Raw genomic sequence first — 26,196 nt, 5'->3', positions numbered from 1 at the left:
CTGAACTACAAGTCTATAGTCACAGGCATGTTCTGTAATAGTTTTTCTAAGGTAGACAATGACCATGAGGAAAATTATATTCTCACTTTAAAACTTTCTTTCCCTTTGGTCTGAAAGGGAGGTTTTTTCTACTTACTGTATGTTTCGCTGATGGCGAAGTAAATCTAGCTATAACCTCTACTCTACCACCAATGGCTCTACTCCCAACCTGTGTGTACTGATGGTCCTCTTCCCCACTTAATGCTGTATAATTGTTCAAACCTGGTAAATGCCACTCTTAGGATCACTGGTTACTATCCTCACCCTGTCTTTTATGACCTTGTCTAAATATGATCAGAGTCGGCAAACTTGGAAGGCTTCCATAGCCTTGGCAACTCATGACGACAGCTGGCGCCATAAACTAGAGTGTCAATTTGTTGGGTCAACAACAGGAGTCACTGTGCACTTCCTCCTCATGTGGGATCTCTGTCCTTAATGTGCTGTACATTGTGATTTAATGCTATAACTAGTACTCAAACAGTATGTTTCACTTTGTGTTTCTATGTGGGTGCAAACTGTTGAAATCTTTATACTAAATTGATCTTCTGTATATAAAGAGAATTGAAAATGAATCTTGATGTGAATGGAAGGCGAGAGGGAGCAGGAGAGGAGAGGGTTGCGGGTGGGAGGGAATTTATGGGGGGGGGAAGCCATTGTAATCCATAAGCTGTACATTGGAAATTTATATTCGTTAAATAAAAGTTTAAAAAAACATAAAAAAAAGTAAAAGAAGGGAATTATGACTGATCTGAGAGATTGCTGAGAATGTATGAAAATGTGGGGAGAAGGGCAAGTATGCATCTTTTATTGAAACTAGAACACAAGCAAATATCTATGAAGGACTTCAAAAAGTGTGGAAATGCAATTATAAGGTAAGTTTGTTTTGGTACAATAATTTTAAATCCATACAAAGTTTTTTCATACACACATTTTCTGTGTACTGTTCAAGGCCTCTGTTACTGTTCCACCTAAAACATAATTTTATAAAGAACAATGTTTTTATTAAAATAATGGATTTTATTCAAGGAGGAAATAACATATTGACCTTAAGAAATGAAAGTAAAGATCAATACAAAGTTGTGAGCATGGTAGAAGCTCATAGATAAACCCTAAAATTGCTTTTAAAAAATAAACAGAAGCTTCCTGAGCCCATTTGTATAAGGTGATATATTTAGGTGTCATTTATTCCAGTCACTCCAAAAAAATGATTGGTTCTGAATTATTAGACCTTACTTGGAGTCATAGTCTTCTCTGAGAATAAATTAACATTTTACACAGAGTCCAGAAATATAACCAATAGTGTACTTCTTCAATGACATTAAAGTATAAAATCCAAAAATATGTGTCAATTCATACAATAAATATATAATGTTTCTGTAACTTATACAAAGCATGTGAAAATAAAAGCTATTATGCCTCCTGTAGTTCTCATTTGAGTGTAACTGCAGGGTAAATGATTTCTCAGAGTCTGTCATATGCAGACTACCCATCTGCTGCAAGAAATAGAAGATTTTGCAGAAAATTTCATGAGATCAAGGACACCATCAAGCTACTCTGGGGATTCCCTCAGATCCCACAGTTCAGAAGGTAGTAAACTCCATTTTAACAAATAACCCAGCAAGTCAAAAAACGTGTAACTTTCAGAGAGAATTAGCATTTTTAGCCACGATCTAGAAATAGTTACATGTGCCTCATTAATTAGTATGCCTTTTTCTTGTTTTCCATTTTTCTGAATGTAGAGATTTTAAAATTTTGTCTGTAGTGCTATTCTCTTGTAAAGTACTTAAGTGAACTGTTATATAAAGATAAAATAAATATTTCATTAATAAGTGTCATGCTTTCAAATTTATGTTACTTATTTATTATAAAGTTAATGTTTGAGATGGTTTTGATGAGTACACAATTCTATAGCCAGGGTTTGGAGAAAAAGATATATCAAGTTTTTTTTTTTGTTTTTTTTTTGTTTGTTTGTTTGTTTGTTTTTTTAACAATCAACTACCTTATAATTTAAAGATACATTGTGTTTAGTTTTCTAGTTCCTTTCTGTTTTTTATTTGGTCAACTTGTCCTTGAAGAATATCATGGAGATTTTAATTTTTGCAGATAAATAAGAGCCAATACTACCAGTTTCTACTTTTAAATTGTCACACATAAATCTCATACCAATATTTATTTTGCTGATTCAGAAGTCTGAATAACAATATACTTATTTATTTATTTGAAAGGCAGAATTACATAGAGGCAGAGACACACACGGAGAGAGAGAGAGAGAAAGAGAGAGAGAGACAGAGAGAGAGAGAGAGAGAAAGGACTTCTATCCACTGGATCACTCCCCAAGAGGCTACAATGGCCAGAGCTGCACTGATGTGAAACCAGGAGCCAGGAGCATCTTCCAGGTCGCTCATGTGGGTGCAGGTGCCCAAGGACTTGGGCCATCTTCTACTGCTTTCCCAGACAACAGCAGAGAGCTGGATTGGAAGTGGAGGAGCAAAGACTCAAATAGCAGCCCATATGAGGTAGCTACACCGCAGGCGGCAGCATTATCCGCTATGCCACAACTCCAGTACCACAATATACTTCTTAAAATTTAATTTAAAAGCTTTATGAAATCTGCTCTCATCCATTAGCACAAAAAGATATAGAAAGCTTAACATGAGAACTAAAGGAATAATAAAATGCTTTCAAAAGAAATCATGCCCCACTTTCAATCTTTATTGTTCCAATAGATATTACAAAAGAAATATTTTATACCAGGCAAATGTAACTTGGCTCTCTTGATTACGTGTGCAGTAGCAGATACCCATGCTTACATCTACTCAGCTTCAATTTCTATAGCAGAAGGGAAAAAGAATAATCAATGTGAAACTATGAACTACTTGTAAACACAAAAATGGTTGTCACATTTTCAGCATTTCATAATGGATAATATAAATATATATATATATGCATGTGTGTATGTGCATATATGTGCATGGTATTACAACTAGATTATATCTTTAGGAGAGTGTTTTTAAATTAGTGATTAAGACACTTGCGTCTCACATCAGTGTATCTGGGTTTCATTCTCAACTCCAGATCCTGACTCCATCTTCCTGCTAATGCAGACCCTGGGGGACAGCAGCAATGGTTCAAGTAATAAGGTCCCTGCTACCCATGTGAGAGAACTTGATTTATTTCCTGGCTTCCAGCTCCTGTCGTTGCCATTGTGGGCATTTGGGGATTGAACCAATGGATGTAAGATATCTCTCTCTCTCTCTCTCCATCTCACCTCCTTCCTCCCTTCTTTTCTCCTTTCTTCTTTCCCTCTCTCCCTATCCCTCTCAAAAAAAAAAAATAGAAATTTAAAAACTTGAAAAAAATGTTCTCAACCATCATTAAGTTCAGGAATGAGACCTCTAAAACAAACAAAACAAAACAAAATACAAAAAAAAAAAATAAGCAAACACAAAAAAGGTAAAGGACTCTGGATTCTTTAAAACCCATCTGCTAAAAATTGGAAACACAAGCCACACAGTGGAAAGATATTTAGCACATACATATTAGAGAAGGTTCTTAAACCCAAAGTATGTGAAAAACTTTTCCTACTTTTAGGAGAAGATAAAATCTCCACTAGAGTAGGACAAAACACTCCCACAAGCATTTCACAACAATAGGAAATCTACATAATCAATAAATATTTAAAAATATGCTTAATGTTATTATTTAGGAAATGCCAATTAAAATTCAAATGAAATATCTTATGCACCCACCAAAATAGCTCGAATGAAAAAGTAAATTCTAAGAGTTAAAGAAAAAAATCACCTACCTTGCTGGGTGGGGCACAAGTTGACATAGCCTGTGAATGCTTGTTGACACTGTTTACTAAGGCTGAACATACTCTATGGCCCATCAATTCCATACCTCAGAATAAACCCAAAAGTATTCTGTTATCACACATACAACAATGTCTGAACATGAGTATACATAACATTAATCTTCATAATAGTTCATACTAACAAGAAACTTAAATGTCCAACAAGCTAGAAAGATCACTTGCATATTCACACAATAGATAATGAGTAATCAACATATTTCACATGGCAGTTACAAAAGCCACACAAAATATTTTGTGAAAGAGACTAAATAAAACATCTTAAACACCATGTGTTTTTACTAAGATGAAATTTGAAACTGGAATGTTTAATTCTCATGCTTAAAAATGTATAAGTACGGGGGCCGGCACTGTGGCTTAGTGGATAAAGCTGCTGCCTGCAGTGCCGGCATCCCATATGGGTGGCGGTTCGAGACCCTGCTACTCCACTTCTGATCCAGCAATCTGCTGCGGCCTGGGAAAGCAGTAAAAGATGGCCCAACTCCTTGGGCACCTGCATCCACATGGGAGACCTGGAGGAAGCTCCTGGCTCCTGGCTTCGGATCAGCTCAGCTTGGCCATTGAAGCCACCTGGGGAGTGGCTGGAAGACCTCTCTTTCTCTCTCTGTCTCTCCTTCTCCCTCTGTGTAACTTTGACTTTCAAGTAAAATAAATATTTTTTTAAAAAAGTATAAGTATGTAACAAAGTAATACAGGATATCAAATTATTGTCATGAAAGGCACAATGTTGGTTATCTTTGGAAAAACAGATAAGAAAGTCATTGGGGAAGACAGAAGGAGATTTCAAGGCAAATGGAAACAACAGCTTCATCTCAATTAAGACACATTAATTTTACTGTAATTTTGACATTTTTGTTTTGTATCCTATACATTGTGTATGTTATACTTTTGCTAACAGGTGATAAAATGCATTTGGATTTATAAGCATTCATTAAGGTGGCACACTCCATTCCATCTGTGCCATTTACCAAGCGTTTACAGCCTAAATCTGGCAGTAGTTACCCAAAAGGTCAGACTCTTAATCATATTGTGATCTTTGCTTATTTATAAGACTAAGTGAATAAATGAAAGTTATACCCTAGGGTGTGTATCAAAGATCAAAGCTAAGGAAGACAAATTCAGTCATGGAGACAAACATGATATTAGAGGAGCTGATGATGGAAAGAAGCTGAAAATGAGAGTAAATACTGCAATATCTCAATGTGTCAATATTGTATCTCTATATTTTTTTCTGATCAATCATGTGGTTTTAAGAATTGGCCAGCCTAGCTTAGATAAATACAGTAAAAAATAACTAATTTTAAGTCAAGTGCTGTATCATATGGATCTTGTTAAAACTATTTGACCAAAAGGTTTTGTAAGTAGTGCAAAAACATAGTATACACAGTATTGTCTATTACTCTCAATTCTTTTAAGGTCTCCAAAGACCAAATCAATACATTCTTCACTTTGTACACCTTTCTTTATGCATGTTATACTTACATAACAAAACAAAGCCAGATTAGTTATATTAGTGAGGTAATACTTTGCCTGGAATAAAGCAGACTTAACGTCCCTATTTCCACTTTTTTCCAGCCCATCTCTTTTTTAAGACCTAGATGGTAAGAAAAGGAGTCCAAAAACTAACTAACTAACTAACTAAATAAATAAATAAATAAACAAACTTATCAGCATGAATAAAACAGGAGACCTTTTCCTACGGCTTACTGAATCCTTGGCCCTTCTAAGCCTACTCTTCTTCCAAATCTCATAACTGAAAGAGATAGAAACACTCAGAATAGTTCCAAATGCAGAAAGAATGTGCATTTAATATTATGGGCTTGGCTCTTGAACTTTCTACACCTGTATTTCTCCGTGGCAATAGAGTAGAAAAATGAAGGAGGATCAAAATCCAATATTGTACCCTCCTGAGGTCAAGTGTTTGGGCTGCTGAACTTTGTCCTTGATTGGATCTAATAATAATAGTTGCCTTTTATTTAGCATATATACCCTGTTCTAGATGGCATTCCTAGGCTGCCTCACTTATGTGAAATAAAAGCTCAGTAAGAAAAGTTTTGTATTCTACAAGCAGAGAAACTAAGAACCAAAGATGCTGAATAAAGTCATGCATGATAACGAGAGAAGCTGGATTTTTATCAGGAACTAAATGACTGAAACAAATGTTTTCCAAGTAAACTACAGTGACTTACAGTCCTCTCACACATTGGCCTCCACAGGTGACCACTTCAATATAGTTTGGGTTACCAAATAAAAATTTAATCAACAGGCTTCTATACACATATGGAAATTTCAATAGTATTGAAATGTTCTACTAGGAAACAAGCTCGTAGAAAAAAAGACTTTTATTTTGAAAATATGAAGATCGGGAGCTGGCACTGTGGCGCAGTAGGTTAATCCTCTGCCTGCAGCACCGGCATCCCATATGGGCAGCAGTTCTAGTCCCAGCTGCTCCTCTTCCAATCCGGCTCTCTCTTGTGGCCTGGGAGAGCAACGGAAGATGGCCCAAGTCTTTGGGCTCCCTAAAGCCACATGGGAGACCTGGAAGAAGCACCTGGCTCCTAGCTTCGGATCGGCGCAGCTCCAGCTATTGCAGCCAGTTGGGGAGTGAACCAACAGAAGGAAGACCTTTCTCTCTGTCTCTTCTTCTCACTGTTTGTAACTCTTCCTCTCAAATAAATAAAATAAAAATCTTTTAAAAAAAGAAAATATGAAGATTGAATGAAAGGCAGGTTAAGTTTATAAAATCATAAAGGCTAATGATGCAATTTTCATAAAATATATATATAAAATCCTAGAATGCTGTAATCCATATGTTTCTTATGAAACACAGAGGAATACACTTATAACACAGAAAAAATAAAGATGTTTTTATATAGTTAGTGGGAAGTTTCTAGAATTATACACCACCAAACACTATATAGAATAAGGTTTAAGTAAAACTCCTACCTGATAAACAAAAGTGGTTCATTTGGAATACACCTGTGGCTGTATGCTTTGTCATTATATAAATTATTGTTACTATATAAATTATTCTATTCCTCCTGAAGAATAGAATCATGGAGTTTATCATTGGCTTGTTCAGTGTGGTAAATTTTCTATACTAAGTTTCCATTTTCTAGTTATTATTGCCTTAAATGTTTGGATTTTCTCTTTTTGAACTTTTTACTGCTCTCATTTCATGAGGAATGTATAACTGTCTACTACAAATGTAGAGACCAACCATTTAGAGCTGCTTTCCAAATTACTATGATGAATAAAAGCATTTAATAATTATAATAACTTTATAACCCCTTGACAATCTTACAGATAATTATTATTTTAGGCTATAAATACTACCTCCAAAAAGGCAAACTGTCATCTACTTTGAATCACATAATTGTCAGTCTTCTGTTCAAAATTCTAAACCATAGCAACAGAAATTTACTTACCATTTTAAGGAATGCAGGTAGGAAACTGAGGAATAATTATCTAAAAGACCAATAGGCAGAAATTTAATGACGTTTAAATATTTCATATGAATTCATTATTCTGTTCACTTGTGTTTATTTAGGAGACTTTATGTAAGTGTATGTGTTTGTGTGCATATTCCATATATAAGTGATGAATTCCACACGTACACATGTGTGTGCATTATATATATTTGTATTTTCTATAATAATATAACTTTGAGATGAATGTATGTTCATTACACACACATACATACAATAACACACATATAGAAAGATGAAACAAAAATTCATTGTTGTTGCTTTTACAAATTCTAGTGAGGAAACATTTCCTGTAAATATCTTATTTTTGAGAGCTAAATCACATTTTTTTGCAAAAACAATCCATATACCTGTTTCCATGGGAGAAATTGGAGATTTGATTTATTTTTTATCTATGTTCAGAAGTTCAGCAGCATCTCATTATTTCCTTGATCCATAAGACATTTCAAAAAAATCTTGACATGCTGACAACTGTCAGTTTGTGTTTCCTTGTGTATTAGTATTTTTATTATTGTTATTTATGAAAATGACATGAGGAATAACAATTGTATTCAGCAAAAAACACTCTTAACTATTGCAAATTTGAACTAACTTTATTATTGTAATAAAAGTGATAATTTAAGAAATCTATTGTTTTCCAAGAAATCTTCTAGTATACATTTCTTGCTCAATATAGCAATGACTTTGTAAAAGAATGAAATTCATGAAGGCTCAGGTTTTAGAGCTTGTCATGAATCAGCAAATGTGTTGATAATATACTTCAGAGGACAATTATGAAATTGAGAGGGAAAACATTGGTTATCTATACACCTCACAGATACAGTCCTATTAATATAATGTTTTAAATTGCAAGAAAACAATAAAATACATAAAAGTTGTTATAATCATTAAATGCCATTTCTCTGAATTTTAGAATTGTGCTTTTATTGACAATTAAATACTCAGAGTATGTAACTTTGAATAAAAAGAAGATTTTACTGAGAGTCTAATATAAAAGTACATGCTTACAAGGAGAGCTGAAGATGTGTATTCTCAAAGTGTATTATGAATCATATGTCTTATTAAATCTTCATCCTAATCCTGGCTGCAAAATCTAAAAAGTTAACAATGAACTGAGCAAATATCCTGATGAGAATACACAGGATAAATTATTGTTGCATTTGAATATAAGTAGAATTTACAAAGCAGAGAGTTAGCAATTAAATTCTGTTCAGGAGTGTTGCTTGATATCGGTGAGAAGGTCTTGAAAAAGTATAACTGGATTCCTAGGGAGCTGAAGAAGGTGAAAGCCAGAAGTAAAAATTTTCAGTAACAGTCAGAAGTAAAAATATTTTAGTCATCAATAAAAATTGGGAATTATGAATACAGTCATGTAGCCATAAGTTTATTTAAATCTTTGAAATGAAAATGACTCTAAGAAGAAAAAATAACAGAAAAAAGTAAAAAGTTTTTAAAAGGATTATTTATTTAATTGAAAGGCCGAGAAAAAGACCAAGAGATGAGATATAGAGAGAGATCTTCCATTTGCTTGTTCATTTCCCACATGGTTGCAACAGCGAGATCTGGGCCAGCCTGAAGCTAACAACCAGGAACTCCAACCTGGACCCCACCTAGGTGGCAAGGACCCAAGCACTTAAGTCATTTCCTGCTGCACTCCCAGGCACATGAACAGGAAGCTGGATCAGAAGCAGAGTAGTTGTGACTCCAATTGACACTTGGATACAAGATGCCAACATGGCAAGAAGTAACTTAAACTGCTACACCACAATGCCAGCCCCAAGAAAGAAGGCATCTATAAAATCTTGGATCTCAAGGAGCACTGCCTTGAAGCCCTCTTTTCCCTGCTACGCTCCCTTTGATACAGACCTCACACTCTTTTGACAGCATGGATAAGTCACTAGCAGGACGAAGAGGGATCCTGGACACAAATGAATATAACTGACTGGGTCATAACAGTGCTTCTACACTTGGTGATGTAGTTACAGTGGTTTGGTAAAGAACTTGAACTGTTTGGCAGAGCATCAGGCATTTCCAAGTGGGTATAAGTACCTTGGGGGACACAGAGCAACAGGGTGACTGTGGCACAGTTGTTAAGTCATTGCTTGGGACGCACATATCCCAAACGATAGTGTCCATTTTGAGTGTCTGTCCCTTCACTTTAGATTCAACTTTCTGCAATGTCCACCCTGGGAGGCAGCAGGTGATAGTTCAAACACTTTGGTCATTGCCAACACTCCTATAGGTTCCTATGGACTTTTTCCAGCCACTTTTATTGTATTCAGTACTTTGGGATGGCTCTGTAAACAGATGAAGCCAATAATGTATTAACAGTACCAACAGAGAGAAAGTATGGTTAACTGAGGTTACTAAAAACAAAAAACAATTCAAATCAATTGGCAATCTACAAAAAGAGTTAAAGATTTTAAAAGCTATTATTAAAATTGCTATATTGGTCTATTATGCTATGTTATATGTGCGTACATATTGTATGTCCACATGGGAAAATTTTATTAAGAGTTTTATTTTAAATGGCTTATAGATAAGATTGTCCATAAATTTAAGCTGCTAAAATCAATCAAAGATACATTTTAATTTGTGTGACCTGAATCTGTGTATCATATATTTTAAACGTGTTGGTAGAAAGAAACTAAAAACATTTTAGATGGTTGTGCTTAAGTTTACTGGCTAAACAAACTACACCATGTTAGATATTTAAGAGGTGTTTTCAAATAAATGATTCTTAAAATTTATAGAGGGAATTGGATCTTCTGGTAAATGTTTTCTTAAGTTGTTATCTAATGGTTGAAACGGTTTGCTAAGTATTCATGTGATATTGCTATTGTCAGCAAGCGATCTAGGAATTGCTCCCTCATTTCTCTATTCTAAGCCCAACGTGTTCTTTCATTTCTCTATTCTCTTCAAGGTAGGAAACTAATTCTATTATAAAGGAATCTGTAGGACGCACAATTTAATCTTTAGACCTTATAAATAGATGGCTAACATTTTTCTGAAATAGCATAGCCAAAATAAGAACTTAAATAATAATCTCATAGCTAGATTCACTTCGCCATCATCGAAGTATACAGTAAGTAGAAAAAACTTCCCTTTCAGACCAAAGGGAAAGAAAGTTTTAAAGTGAGAATATAATTTTCCTCATGGGCATTGTCTACCTTAGAAAAACTACTACAGAACATGCCTGTGACTATAGACTTGTAGTTCAGGCCACCGAAGATTAGAGATGGGACACGGGCACTCCCTTGACTTGCATCCTCTGGTCTGCTTTAACACAAACCAGGAGGAAAAGAAAGCTAGGCATCAGAAGCAATGGGTGGCAGGCCTATTAATGGCTGATCTGTACAGTGATCTGCCCTCAAGGAGACCCAACAGGCCAGGCCACTGCAGTGGCTTTCAATGTGGTAAGCCTGGGCTTCAGCAGAAGTCAGCTTGTGAAGAGCCCTGGCAGCTCTGCCAAGAGTTGGATCACTGGAAATGGACCTGCCCTGGAGTCGAAGGATGCCCAGGTCAGAGCCACAGATCTTATTGGCTCTAAGCTGAAAAGCCCTTCACTCAGCCCAACTTCCAAAGTGACCACTGCAGCTGAGGGGATGGTCAAGTAGGGTCAGCAATATTGCAGGCAGAACTGTAAATTTCTTGTTAGAGATGCCCCCTGCCTTTACCTGGCCAGCTCTCCTCCCAGGCCAGCCAAGTAATGAAAGTCAACAGAGTGCCTTCCCCTAGGAGGTTCACACCTCCCTTAGGATATACCCCATGTGAAGAGATAGATAGGTCTGGGCCTCTGAATTTACAAGGCCTAAAGCCCACCAGATTATTATCAAGCCCCTTCTATCAGATTCTATTTGCCTCTCAATCAGAAAAATTACTTGTAGCTTAGACAGCACCTTTCTTAGCTCCTCTAATAATGACTCAGTCCTTTGTTCTAGACCCTGTCTAGCGTACTTGGGCCTCATTCCTTTGTAATCATAACCTCTACTCTACCACCAATGGCTCTACTCCCAACCTGTGTGTACTGATGGTCCTCTTCCCCACTTAATGCTGTATAATTGTTCAAACCTGGTAAATGCCACTCTTAGGATCATTGGTTACTATCCTCACTCTGTCTTTTATGACCTTGTCTAAATACAATCAGAGTCGGCAAACTTGGAAGGCTTCCATAGCCTTGGCAACTCATGACGACAGCCTAGGATGGTTACTGGCGCCATAAACTAGAGTGTCAATTTGTTGGGTCAACAACAGGAGCCACTGTGCACTTGCTCCTCATGTGGGATCTCTGTCCTTAATGTGCTGTACATTGTGATTTAATGCTATAACTAGTACTCAAACAGTATGTTTCACTTTGTGTTTCTATGTGGGTGCAAACTGTTGAAATCTTTATACTAAATTGATCTTCTGTATATAAAGAGAATTGAAAATGAATCTTGATGCAAATGGAAGGGGAGAGGGAGCGGGAGAGGGGAGGGTTGCGGGTGGGAGGGAAGTTATGGGGGGGGAAGCCATTGTAATCCATAAGCTGTACACTGGAAATTTATATTCATTAAATAAAAGTTAAAAAAAAAAAAAACCTCAAATTGAGTTCTGGGCTCCTCACTTCAGACTGACCCAACTGTGCCTGTTGCAGTCATATGGGAAATGACCCTGTAGATAGGAACTCTGTCTGTCTATGTTCCTGTCTTTTTGCTTCTCAAATACAATGAAAATAAGTAGATGAAAAGTTTTTTTAAAGGAACAGATAACACTCTGTTCTTCAAATATAACACTAAACTCATTTCTGAGTTTTGTGAATAATGCCACAATAAATGTATTGCCTGATGCTTTACCTGCCACACTCACCCAGGATAATTTCCTTATGATAGAAGCCAGGAAGTGAAATTATGTCAAGCAACTAACAAATATTACTAAGTTAATTTATAATTGGTTACTCAAACTGCACCTTTACCAGCAAAGTAAGAAAATGTACATTTTATCTTTCTTATACAAACACAAAGTGCACTTTAGTTTTCCCCATATTGGAAGTACAAATGTATGTTCCATTGATAGTTTCATGCTTCTTTACTTAACAATGAGTATTATGAATCTCAAGTTAATTATTTGTCAATTATGAAGACTTCATTGATATTTTAATGATTTTATTTTTGTATAAATTTGTAATACTAATTTGAAATTATCCACTTATATGTGAAGAAAATTCTTTTCCAATAAATTAATTTTATTTGTACTAAATATGTATTTTCCATTGCAATTCATTTAAGTAATAGTTGAAATATTTTCCATTTTATATTAGCTTGGAACACATGTTTCTCAATACCCACACCCAGATATAATAAGTATTCATTTAAAAAATTTATTTGTTTGAAAGGCAGAAAGAGAGAGAAAGAGAGAGAAAGAGAGAGATTTTCCATTGCTGTTTCACTCTCCAAATGGCTGAAATGGCTGGAGCTATATCAGTCCAAACCAGGAGCCAGGGGCTTCTTCCAGGTCTCCCACGTAGATGCAGGGACCCAAATACTTGAACCATCCTCTGTTGCTTTCCCAGGCACATTAACAGGAATTTGACTCAGAAGTGGAGCAGCTGGGAATCAAACTGGTACCCATATGGAATGACAGACCAGAGCTGCAGGTGGCAGCTTTACCCACTACAGCATAGCACTGGCCCTATTAATTTTTCTTTTCTTCTATTTCTATAAATAAGTAAATATTCAACTTGCTTTAAATTTGGTCCTATATAAGGTAAGACATAAAGGCTTATTGGCTATTCTTTACAAATTTCTCAGCAGTTATTACAGTGCAATTTATTGAAGAATATATTCCTTCTCTTTGGTATGTTAGTAGGTATCCACACATGTGTTTTAACAGTTAAGTTATGCTTGAGCAAAGGTGTTCATTATCTTTTTACTGCATGCAGGATGCCAGTCAACTCACAGAGCAGAAATACAGCCTTCATTTGTCCCATAGCTTTCTTATTCATTTTTCCATTTTTTAATAAAAGCTCATGACAGTAAACATTTAGTTATGCATATTCTAGCTTAATAGCTGGCACATAGTGCTTTATTTTTATAAATTCTGTTCTAATTCTGATATAATTTGGTGTAAGATACTAAAAATGTATTTTTCTTTTTTTTTTATTTATTTACTATTTATTTGCAAGGAGGAGGGACATACAAAAAGGGAGAGAGAATCTTCCCTCTGCTGGTTCACTCCTCAAATGTTTGCAATAGCTTGGGTTGGACCAGGCTGAAGCCAGCATGTAGGAATTCCATCTGGGTCTTCCATGTGGGTGACAGGGACCCAAGAACTTAGGCCATCATCTGCTGCTTCTCAGATGCATTATCAAGAAGCTGGATCGTAAGTGCTAGTGGTACTCAGTTCCAGGCAGTATGATACGGGATGAGGGAATCCCAAGCAGTGACTTTACTTGCCAAAAAATGTGTTCTCAGTTTATCTTATGGAATAAGGCATATCATTTATCATTTTGTGTGCATGATATGCATATAGTATTGCCACATACATGATGAAGTAAAATAAAATTAGAATTCTAGATCAGATAGAATTGAATTCAAATTCTGGCCTGAGAACTTTTAAAAATTTATTTAGCCTCTCCAAAACCAAATTTAGTTTTTAATCATAAATAATGATATTGTCTTGTTAAATAAAAATAAAAGACTGCCTGTTACCAATCAAAGCATTTAGTGGACTCAAGGTTAACATGTAATAGTTTTTTCCAAGGAATTCATTTTTAAAATATTTACTTGCCACATTCTAATCTCCTAGCAACTGCACTTACCAGAGAATTACAGATTCAGGTTCTCATTTCCTTCAAAAGAGAGGTTCACAAGGTTGTCAGCTATACTAGATCATTGTGATCCTGGCTGGAGAATGCCAAGGAAAGAAAAAAATGTTATATGTCATGCACACACACATGCATACACACAACAGGACCGGTAAGGATGGGGAGAATACAAGAAGTCCCAATAAAAGGACCAGTTAAAGTAATCAAGACAGAACACTTTGTTTGAATACAAACTTCAAAGGAAGACCTGTGTGCAAAATCACCTATGCTTGGGTCAGCTTTATTTTTTATTATAATAAATAATAATTCCTTAACTACACATATTCAAATGGAAGCACCTTTGGTCTCTGCTATATTTTCTTTAAGCATTAGAAAGCATACACATGTACAAAGACTGAAAACTCAAAACATTGTTGAAAACCAATTTATACCAGATTCCAACAGGGGAGGGATGAAGGGTGAATTCCCACTAAAAGTGAGAATCTTTTATTTATAAAGGAAATTATAGTATGTGGCTGAAAAATTATACAAGCAGTTTTCCATAAGTGCTAAATCCCTTAAAATGTAAAATCGATTCTATTGGAAGTTGTCAAACATGATAACCCTAATTTAGTACTGTATGTTACATAGAAGATAGGTCAATCTCATGAACAAAATTTCATTTTAAGTCATTATTCTACATTGATTTAACACTTATCTGCATCAATCATGCCATAAGCAACTAAACATGTATGCCATGATATCTGAAATAAATCACATAGTGTTAAAAAAATTGTTAGTCTGTTTTAAGAATGAAAGGTGACTTATTTTCATCCTCAGTTGGCTTCCTAAAAATGTGTGATGACCAATTCTACCTGAATATTCCTTGAAATAATTTCCTAATTTTCCATTATTATAATAAGGCTAGAATTTATATCTCATTTTTTAAAAAAGAGCAGCCCACCCACAAATAATTCATCATAAATAAAACCATTGTTTATTTTTTGTTTGCTTTTTCCCTGAGAGAAATTCTTTAGTGACACAACTGAATTTTTGTTTTTGACTTGAGGGACATTAGCAGTGAAGATAGAATGTGCGACATTCCGATTTATACAGTGAAGCATGTCAGTAGTATTGTCAACCTGACATGATGACCAATACAGCCCTGGAGAGTTGGTCTATGAACATTAGGATTGTCAGAGTTGAAGGCTTTGTTTCTTACAAGCTATGCTAGCTACATCTCATATTTTATCCCCTCATTTGAGATATTTCAAATATATTCCTTGAACACACATATATTGCATGTAGATAGTTTAAAAGGCAAAGTGCTAGAGCTCACCTTCAGTCATCTCATATTCTAATTATACAAGTAAGATATTGAGTGGTTGGTGTTGTAGCATAGGAGTTAACTCACTGTCTGAAACGCCACCATCCAAGTAGGCACCAATTCAAATCCAATTGCTCTACTTCCGATCCCTCTCCCTGCTAATGGGTCTGGGAAAAGCAGTGGAAGATGCTCCTGTCACTGATCCTGTCACCAACTTAATAGACCTGAATGAAACCTGGTTCCTGGCTTTGGCCTAGCCTAGCCCCAGGCATTGCAGCGCTTTGGGGAGTAAGCCAGCAGATGGAAGATCAATTCTCTCTCTCTCTCTCTCTCTCTCTCTATATATATATATATATATATATACATATATATATATATATCTCTGTCTCTCATGCTCTGTATAACTCTGCCTTCAAAATAAATAAATAAATCTTTAAAAAATAATAAAAAAGCAAGACATTGAGAAGAATGTTTATAATGCAGATTTCACAAATAAGACCAGTGTAAGCAAATAATGAAAGATAGAATTAAAAGGGAGAGAATGATCCTGTGGGGGAAGCAGGACACACAGCAGACTCATAGAATGGCAAACGCCCAAAACAGCACTCCTGCCTCAGAATCAACCCTTGGGACATTCAGATCTGGTTAAAAGGTCCACGAGAGTCTCACAGGCATGGAAAGCCATGACACGGTGGCAAAAAACGAAAGACCCTGGTGAACAAGACCCCAGCAGAAGGAGCAGGCCATCAAGAGGAGAGGCGCCTTTCTATGAAGGGAGGAAGGAACCTCCACTGTGATATGGCCTTGACTAAACAAGTTCAGAGTTGGTGAACTCAAGGGGCTTCCATAGCCTAGACAGCTCATAGCAAGAGTCTCGGGTGATTGCTGACGTCATAAATAAGAGTGCCAATTGTTAAATCAACAACGGGAGTCACTGGGTACATGCTTCCCACGTAGGATCTCTGTCCTTAATGTGTTTTACTATGAAACTTAAAAACAACACTACTAGTGGAACAATAGCCTATATCTTGTGTGGTTGTGTGAGTGCAGCCTGTTGAAATCCTTGCTTAGTATATACTAAGTTGATCTTCAGTAGATGAAGGTAATTGAAAATGAAACTCGTGATGGGAGAGGGAGTGGGAGAGGGGAGGGCCGCGGGAGGGAGTGAGGTTGTGGGGGGGGGAGCCACAACAATACAAAAGTTGCATTTTTATGTTCTACTTAAAACTATTGGTTGAGCTCTGTAATTAATATACAATTGTTCTTAGGTGTTTAATTAATGCTATAACTAGTGCTCAAATAGTATTTTACACTTTGTGTTTCTCTGGGTGCAAACTGTTAAAATCTTGATATATGCTAGGTTGATCTTCTGTGTATAAAGATGATTGAAAATTGATCTTGATGTGAATGGAAGGGGAGAGGGAGTGGGTGAGGGGAGTGTTGTAGGTGGGAGGGAAGTTGTGTGGGGGGGAAGCTATTGTAGTCCATAAGCTGTACTTTGGAAATTTATGTTCATTAAATAAAATTTTTTAAAAAATGCATGATTCAATGTGTGTTTATATAAGCTAATGAAAATAATAAAGGAGATACTCATTGCCAAATTATCATGTAACTTTTAAAAATTAAAATAAAATAATACAGTTTGTTAATATAGTACAAGAAAAAACATGAAAACCAATCAATACAAATCCTGAAAGGCAGTTTGTGTACTACGATTAAGCACAGAAGTCTGCCAAGGGAGAGAGTTCAGTTAATATTTTTGTTTGTTCCTTGTACTTCCACTGCAGCTCTCCTGGGTATGTGTAAAAGACAATGAGACAACGTCAGCAGTGGCTGTCAGAGTTCCTGTCCCTGAGTTAAGTCAAAGTAATGAAAGTGTCCACATATGGTATACTTGGTTCCCTGAAATTTTCTTGCTGACATCATGTCAAGAAGCAGGGGCCCTGAGATTTCTTAACTATGAAACTACACTGACTTGATCCAATCTGTGAAATAAATTTGAGTTTTATGGTACCCAAACAGCACTCACAAATTTGCAAATTAAATTTAATCCTTTTATGTAAGACACAAATTCCCTTATTGTCAGTTTACCAGGAACGGTCCGGTCCTTTTAACCCCACCTTAATCTGGTATTGGATGCAGGCTGTCTACACCAAGAGGTGTGGCCTCCTGGGTGACAGTTTTCGTTATCCCAGCTCTCCAAAACAATCTGGTAATTCTCCCAGCAGCGCGGAAAATGGTCCCTGTTTTCCCTGTAAGGCGGTCATCTCCTGATTCACTCCCCACATGCTTGCAACAGGACTGCCCAGGATGAAATCAGGGGTCTGGAACTCTCTCCGGGTCTCCCACATGGGTGCCAGGGGCCCCAGTACTTGTGCCATTTCCTACTGCTTCCCAGAATGCACTAGCAGGAAGCTGGATTTGAAAGTAGAAGAGTTGGCATTTGAACAAGCACTCCAAATGTGTGATATTAGTTTCCCAGCTGTGTATTTACATGCCTGCCTCTTAACCTAGAATTTAAGATGTCTGTTAAGGTGCTCCAACTTCCTGCCATTGAAGATCCTCAGAGGTAGAGGTGATGGTGCAGATAGTTAGCCTTCTGTAACCCTGGTGGGGGATCTGGATTAATTCTCTGCTCCTGGGTTTGGATGCCTTTTGGGCATTTGTTGAGTGGACTGTTGTGTTCATAACACTAGTTTATTCAGACATAAATTTATAATTTATATACTGTGCTGCTGTACTGCTTATCTTGGGCTGCTGTCACAAAATATGATAGCTTAGGTGGTTTAAACAACAGAAATTTGTGTTCTCAGAGTTCTGCAAGATTAGGGTTCCAACCTTATGACCTCATTTAATTTTAATTATGTCCCAAGGGTCTGTTTCTAGATCTAGTCACATTGAGGACAAGGCTTCAACACATGAATTTTGGAAGGGCACAATTCAGACAATAGCAGAGTCTTTTGGAGATTATTTTCCTCTTTTTCATGTTTAGCTTCAGGCACTTGGTTACTTCGCCTGTCCTAAATTAAGAATATCGTAAGTTAAGAACAGCTATAAATAAGGTATAACTTTCAAATATCAGACTACTAGAAAAGAATGTTGGGGGGGGCAGTCTTATAGAGTAGCAGGTGCAGCTGCTTCTTGTGATGATGGCATCACATATCAGAGTGCCAGTTCCAAGTCTTGGTGTTGCATTTCCAGTAGATCTTCCTGTTAATGTGTCTGGGAAAGCAGCAGAAGATGGCCCAAGTGCTTGGGCCCCTGCCATCCGAGTGGGAAACCCAAATGAAGCTCCAAGCTCCCTCGTGGTTTCAACCTAGCCAATTACCAAGCATTGGGATCATTTGAAGAGTGAACCAGTAAGTGGAAGATGTCTTTCTCTCTTTCTCTTTCTCTCTCTTTTTTTAAGATTTATTTTATTTATTTGAAGGACAAAGTTACAGAGAGAGGTAGAGACAGAGAGAAAGGTATTCCAGCTGCTGGTTCACTCCCCAGATGGCTGCAATGGCAGGAGCTGCGCTGATCCGAAGCCAGGAGCCAGGAGGTTCTTCCAGGTCTCCCATGCGAGTGCAGAGGCCCAAGGACTTGGGCCATCTTTTACTGCTATCTCAGGCCACAGCAGAGAGCTGGATCAGAAGAGGAGCAGCCGGGACTAGAACCAGAGCCCATATGGGATGCCAGCACTTCAGGGCTTTAACCCAGTGTGCCACAGTGCTGGCCTCTATTTCTCTCTCTCTCTCTCTCTCTCTCTCTCTCTCTCTCTCTCTCTCTCTCTGTGTGTGTGTGTGTGTGTGACCCGCTCTCTGTATCTGTATCTCTTTCAAATAAAATGCATGTATATTTTTTTATATGGTGAGAATGGTGTTCTGGCACAACAGCCATCAGTTCATATGAGCACTGGTTCATATCTCGGTTGCTCATTTTCTGATCCAGTTCTTGCTAATGGCTTGGGAAAGCAGCAAAAGATGGCCAAATCCTTTGTGTTTTTTTTTTGTTTGTTTGTTTGTTTCTTTGTTTTATTAAACTTTTATTTAATGAATATAAATTTCCAAAGTACAGCTTATGGGTTACAATGGCTTCCCCCTCCCAAAACTTCCCTCCCACCTACAAACCTCCCCTTTCCCGCTCCCTCTCCCCTTCCAATCACATCATGATTCATTTTCAATTCTCTTTATATACAGAAGATCAGTTTAGTATATATTAGGTAACGATTTCAACAGTTTGCCCCCATATAGCAACACAAAGTGAAAAAAAATACTGTTGGGGTACTAGTTATAGCATTAAATAAGAGTGTAGAGCACATTAAAGACAGAGATCCTACATAATATTTTTTTAAAAAAAATTAATTAATTTTCTATGCCATTTCCAATTTAACACCAGGTTTTTTTTTTTCATTTCCAATTATCTTTATATATAGAAGATCAATTCAGTATATAATTAGTAAAGTTCTCATCAGTTTGTACCCACGCAGAAACACAAAGTGTAAAAATACTGTTTCAGTACTAGTTATAGCATCACTGCACATTAGACAACACATTAAGGACAGATCCCACATGAGATGTAAGTACACAGTGACTTCTGTTGCTGACTTAACAATTTGACACTCCTGTTCATGGCATCAGTAATCTCCCTAGGCTCTAGTAATGAGTTGCCAGGGCTATGGAAGCCTTTAGAGTTCGCTGACTTCAATCTTATTCCGACAGGGTCATAGTCAAAGTGGAAGTTCTCTCCTCCCTTCAGAGAAAGGTACCTCCTTCTTTGATGGCCCTGTTCTTTCCACTGGGATCTCACTCACAGAGATCTTTCATTTAGGTCTTCTTTTTTTTTTTCTTTTCCATGGTATCTTGGCTTTCCATGCCTACAATACTCTCATGGGCTCTTCAGCCAGATCCGAATGCCTTAAGGGCTGATTCTGAGGCCAGAGTGCTATTTAGGACATCTGCTATTCTATGGGTCTGCTGTGTCTCCTGCTTCCCATGTTGGATCTTTCTCTCCCTTTTTGATTCTATCAGTTAGTATTAGCAGACACTTGTCTTGTTTGTGTGATCCCTTTGATTCTTAGACCTATCAGAGCCATCAATTTTTTGAAAGAGGAAATCCAAATGGCCAACAGACACATGAAAAAATGTTCAAGATCACTAGCAATCAGAGAAATGCAAATCAAAACCACAATGAGGATTCACCACACCCCAGTCAGAATGGCTCACATTCAGAAATCTACCAACAATAGATGCTGGAGAGGATGTGGGGAAAAAGGGACACTAACCCACTGTTGGAGGGAATGCAAACTGGTTAAGCCACTATGGAAGTCAGTCTGGAGATTCCTCATAAACCTGAACATAACCCTACCATACAACCCAGCCATCCCACTCCTTGGAATTTACCCAAAGGAAATTAATTTGGCTAATTAAAAAAAATCCATCTGCACATTAATGTTTATTGCAGCTCAATTCACAATAGCTAAGACCTGGAACCAACCCAAATGCCCATCCACAGAAAACTGGATAAAGAAATTATGGAACATGTACTCCATAGAATACTATACAGCAGTAAGAAACAGTGAAACGGAGTCATTTGCAGCAAGATGGAGGAATCTGGAAAACATCATGCTGAGTGAATTAAGCCGGTCCCAAAGAGACAAATATCATTTGTTTTCCCTGATCAGTGACAACTGAGCACCAAAGGGGAAACCTGTTGAAGTGAAATGGATGCTATAAGAAACCATGACCTGATCAGCTCTTGTCCTGACTCTAGATGTACAATGTAATACTTTATCCTTTTTGGTATTTGTTGTTGTTGTTGTTCTAGTACTAGTGGTTGAACTCTGTAATTAACACACAATTATTCTTAGGTGTTTAAATTTTAACTGAAAAGTGATCCCTGTTAAATTTCAGAGTGGAAAAAGAGAGGGAGGAGATGTACAATTTGGGACATGCACAATCAGACTTGCCCCAAATGATGGAGTTAGAAATGTGCCAGGGGATTCCAATACAATCCCATCAAGGTGGCATGTACCAATGCCATCTCACTAGTCCAAATGATGGCCAAATCCTTGGTCCTCTGCTACCCACCTGGGAGACCCAGATGAAGCTCCTGACTCCTGGCTTCAGTTAGCTCATCCCAGACCATTGTGGCCATATGGGGAGAGAACCAGCAGATGGAAGATCTCTCCCTCACTCTCTTCCTATAACTCTAACTTTTAAATAAAAAATGAATCTTAAAAAAGGAAAGAATGTGAGAGTTTTAAATGCTTTTTAGACAAAAAATGAAAAATTGACTTTTATCATTTATAATTTCTGACATAATATTTTGACTATGTTTAGATATTTTTTCTCTTCACTTTTTTCAGATTTTATTTATTTATTTGACAGGCAGAGTTACACACAGTGAGAGAAAGAGAGACAGAAAGAAAGGTCTTCCTTTTTCCCTTGGGTCACCCCCCGCCACTGGCCTCAATAGCCAGAGCTGAGCAAATCTGAAGCCAGGAGCCAGGTGCTTCCTCCCAGTCTCCCATGCGGGTACAGGGGCCCAGGCACTTGGGCCATCCTCTACTGCACTCCTGGGCCACAGCAGAGAGCTGGACTGGAAGAGGAGCACTGGGACTACTAGAACCGGCACCCATATGGGATGCCGGCGCCGCAGGTGGAGGATTAACCTAGTGCGCCGCAGCCCCTCTCCTTCACTTTTAATTACATGTTTTTTTCTATCTGATATTTGACTTTATCGCTATGAATTTTTTGGTAGTAATAAAAATGTTCCAACTACCTGATGTAACTAACTGACGCACTATTATTGTATCCATACTTAAAGTTTTATACTATAAAAATACTTCAAATTTGGTTTCTCTCATAACTGAAGCTTACTTCATCTATTAATCATGTATAATTATTTCCATAGATATAAATAAGATATAATGTTGCTTTTATAGATATTAAATTCACCAACTACCTAGGAAAAAGTCATGATGTGAAATCATTGTGTGGACGTTCTTCTTATCATTTAAAAATGTTCAATTTATCACTACTGTTTCTAGAACTAACAAATATGTAGGTAAATGGGTTTGAGAGGTATTGGGATTAATAAAAACATTTATTTTTTTTTTATTTTTTGACAGGCAGAGTGGACAGTGAGAGAGAGACAGAGAGAAAGGTCTTCCTTTTTTGCCGTTGGTTCACCCTCCAATGGCCGCCGTGGTAGGCGCGTTGCGGCCGGCGCACCGCGCCGATCCGATGGCAGGAGCCAGGTGCTTATCCTGGTCTCCCATGGGGTGCAGGGCCCAAGCACTTGGGCCATCCTCCACTGCACTCCCTGGCCACAGCAGAGAGCTGGCCTGGAAGAGGGGCAACCGGGACAGGATCGGTGCCCTGACCGGGACAAGAACCCGGTGTGCCGGCGCCACAAGGCGGAGGATTAGCCTAGTGAGCTGCGGCTCCAGCTGGGATTAATAAAAACTTTTAACACTACATATCTTTAATTTAGGTCATGAAAGTAGCTATGAATTATGATCCTGAAACGGAAGAAATCATTCAGGTATGCTAAGGTAATTACCACCTGGAAGTCTGAGTATTGTTTACTGAATGCACAGTGCATGTCCTTTACTGATTCTGAGCATAACAAAGCCTCTAATAATGTAAAAGTTAATAAATCACAACATTAAGAGTGTGCAAAACACTCTGTAACACAGAAACAATTATGCATGATTCATAGGTGAAGGCAATTTCAGCCAGAAAGAAGGTTGTACCGTTTGAAAAGACATCTGAGGAAGAAGAAGGTCTGAAAGCTGCCTTCCCCTTAAGAGATTAAACAAGTCTGAAAATGGTTTATGTCTCTTCTTAAAGGCGTTTAAGGGAGCTGTGGAGTTTCCAGGTCATTCACAGATATACAAGTCGAGTGCAATGATCCCATGTAAGATTTTATAAACTAGAGAAAGGGTAGGGTTGTGGAGTTCTAATTAAGGATTCCATTATTTCCCAGACTTCTCCATGGCAGGGCAGTCATGGTTACAACTGACTAGGGTTCCAACCCCACAAACTGCCAGCTTTCACAGAGAATGTTGAATATTGCTTAACAATAAACAAAAAGACATAGTCCAGCACTAGTAACTAAATAGAGCAACCTTTCTACACAATCTTTTTCCGATTCACATAGCTCCAATTAAGCTGTCAGTAACATGTCTTCTCCTTCCTGTGGTATGGCCAGCTTCAGTCTTATGCTAATCACTTAGTCATAGTCACAGCATCTGAAATGTACACAAACACTGTCTTCACACCTCTCTTTGTTTTGTTGGATGGCAGACTGCAGCAATAACCTACTGTCTCCTCACACTGTTCAGGACGGAAGGGAGTCGTGATGCTGTTTGGAGTTTGTGGCTGCACGAAGAATGGATGCATTAGACTAACAAACACATTACAACTCATAGTTCTACCAGGAGCTAAATGAGGCCTTTATTTTTTTCAAGACCAAAAGACGCTCAGGCCTTGCAGCTGCTCCATAAAATATAGTTTAAAAAAAAAAGAAAGAAAATTCACTGAATTTGAATAAAAAGGACATGAGGCAGAATGAGTCCTTCTCAGTCTCATTCCGTGTGCTCTAAGTTACGACTAACTGAAAGCAATCTATCCCCAAATTATCAAAAGCATGTTTTTAATGAAAACTATATAGACAGTTTCTGCTCATATTGATTGAACTCACATCTGTGATGATTGCACTGCACCTAAGGCTACCATTGTGGGTGTGGCTTATACAACAGATCTGAAGGCTGCATACAACTACCATGTATGCAGAAGAGGTTTAAAGAAATATCCCGAGTAAACTGAAAGGCACTTACTACTTATTTTTAATAAAGGATATATTTATATTTTAAAATGAAGAATAAGTGAAATACAAAAATTAAAATGCCAATAGTCTTAAGTTTTTAATTTATCTGAAATTAACTGTTTTGTGTAGATAGTACGTGTACATTATAATTTTGCCATCTCAGAATTTTTTAAATGTTAGGTCCTGAAATTCTCCTGAATGTAGAAGCATTTCTATCACCTCCACAGAGTCCTCTGGCATATTAGATTCAATCAATTCACTTGTACAATTTTTGTAAAGTTTGGCACTAAAATACTCTAAAGACACTCTTTTCCTCAGTTAAGACCACAAGAAATAAACAAAGGGGAAATTATACATTAAAATAGTTCTACTGCTGATGTCAGAAAGCCAAGTGTCTCATAGGTATCCTATATTTCCAAAATGTTGAAGCTAGGCAGAAAGACAGATAGCCTAGGCTCTCCCTTCAACAAAATTGTGTAACTCAACACAAATAACAAACATTAGCCCCTTAGCCTCTATCACCATTTTTCAACTCTGTAGTCAGCAAAACAAAAGACAGCTCTTTACTAGTTAGGAGTTTCTATATCACATTTCTCAGTTCCAAATACCATACAATAATAACAAATATAAGATATGATATCATAAGCATAAGGCAATACAAATTAATAGGAATTTATTTATTGAACTAAATTCAATTTTTAAATTAACCCCATATAGACAAATTTCCATTAATTAGAATGTTCGAAAGCTCTCTGATTAAAATGTTTGCCACATCATTGTAGATGCAAGGGAAGAATATTAGTTTCACTATGCTTCAAATTAATACAGTCAGTGCTAAGAAATTCATGATTCTCTTTATTCATCCAATAGTGGTTATAACAACATTGACAATTTCTAAAATTTGGTCTGTCAACAAAAATTGTTCCAGTATATAATCTTTCAAGACATCACCCTATACAAAAATCTGGAAACACACTAGGTCCCTCCTTTCTTCTTCAGATGCTGCATCCTGAATGACTGCCATAGTCTCATGTACAGATAATCTTCTTTTAGAATGCCATCTATCTCTCAAAATGCCTAAGAAAAATGATGGATTTTTTTCCCACGACATAAACACCAAACTGTTTACAATTCTCTAGACACACAATATCATTTCACATTTCTCTTACCTCATAAACTCTTACTGAGTATTCAAAACCTAATAAAGACTTTATTCATTCCTATGAAGCTCTGACAGTTTCTAACATCATAACCACCTCTTTCTTTTTTTAAAGATTATTTATTTGAAAGGCAGAAATATATAAAGAGAGGGGGAGAGGGAAAGAGATCTCCTTGGTGGTTCACTACCCAGATGGCCACACTGGCAGGGGCTGAGCCAGGCCAAAGCCAGGAACCAGGACCTTCTTGTGGTTCCCCTACATGGATGCAGGGGCTCAAGCACTTGGGTCATCTTCCATTGCTTTCCCAGGTGCATAGTAGGGAACGAGATTGAAAGTAGAGCAGCTAGGACTTGATCCAGTGACCTTATGGGATGCCAGCTATGCAGGCAGAGGCTTAACCTTCCATGATACAGCTCCAGCCCCTAACCACTATTCATATATATGAATATGTGTGTGTGTATAAACAGTTTAGATTCCTTCAATAATCATTTATTATATAGTTATATACTTATTTGATGTCAGTTCCAAGGCTGGTTTCTGGACAATCTCATAAGAATCAAAACATACATGTTACTTATCAATTGGAGCTCAATTTCAAAAATTATGTAAAAAAAAAAAAAAAACCTACAGGGTACTGTAATGTGGTGCTTTTTTGTGAATTTTTTCTCTTCTATTGGCCTAAAAGCATCTTAGAGCAGAAATTGTCTTAT

Source organism: Lepus europaeus, chromosome 3 (genome assembly GCF_033115175.1).
Source record: "Lepus europaeus isolate LE1 chromosome 3, mLepTim1.pri, whole genome shotgun sequence".
NCBI classification, from domain to species: Eukaryota; Metazoa; Chordata; class Mammalia; order Lagomorpha; family Leporidae; genus Lepus; species Lepus europaeus.
This window is presented reverse-complemented; position numbering follows the sequence as displayed.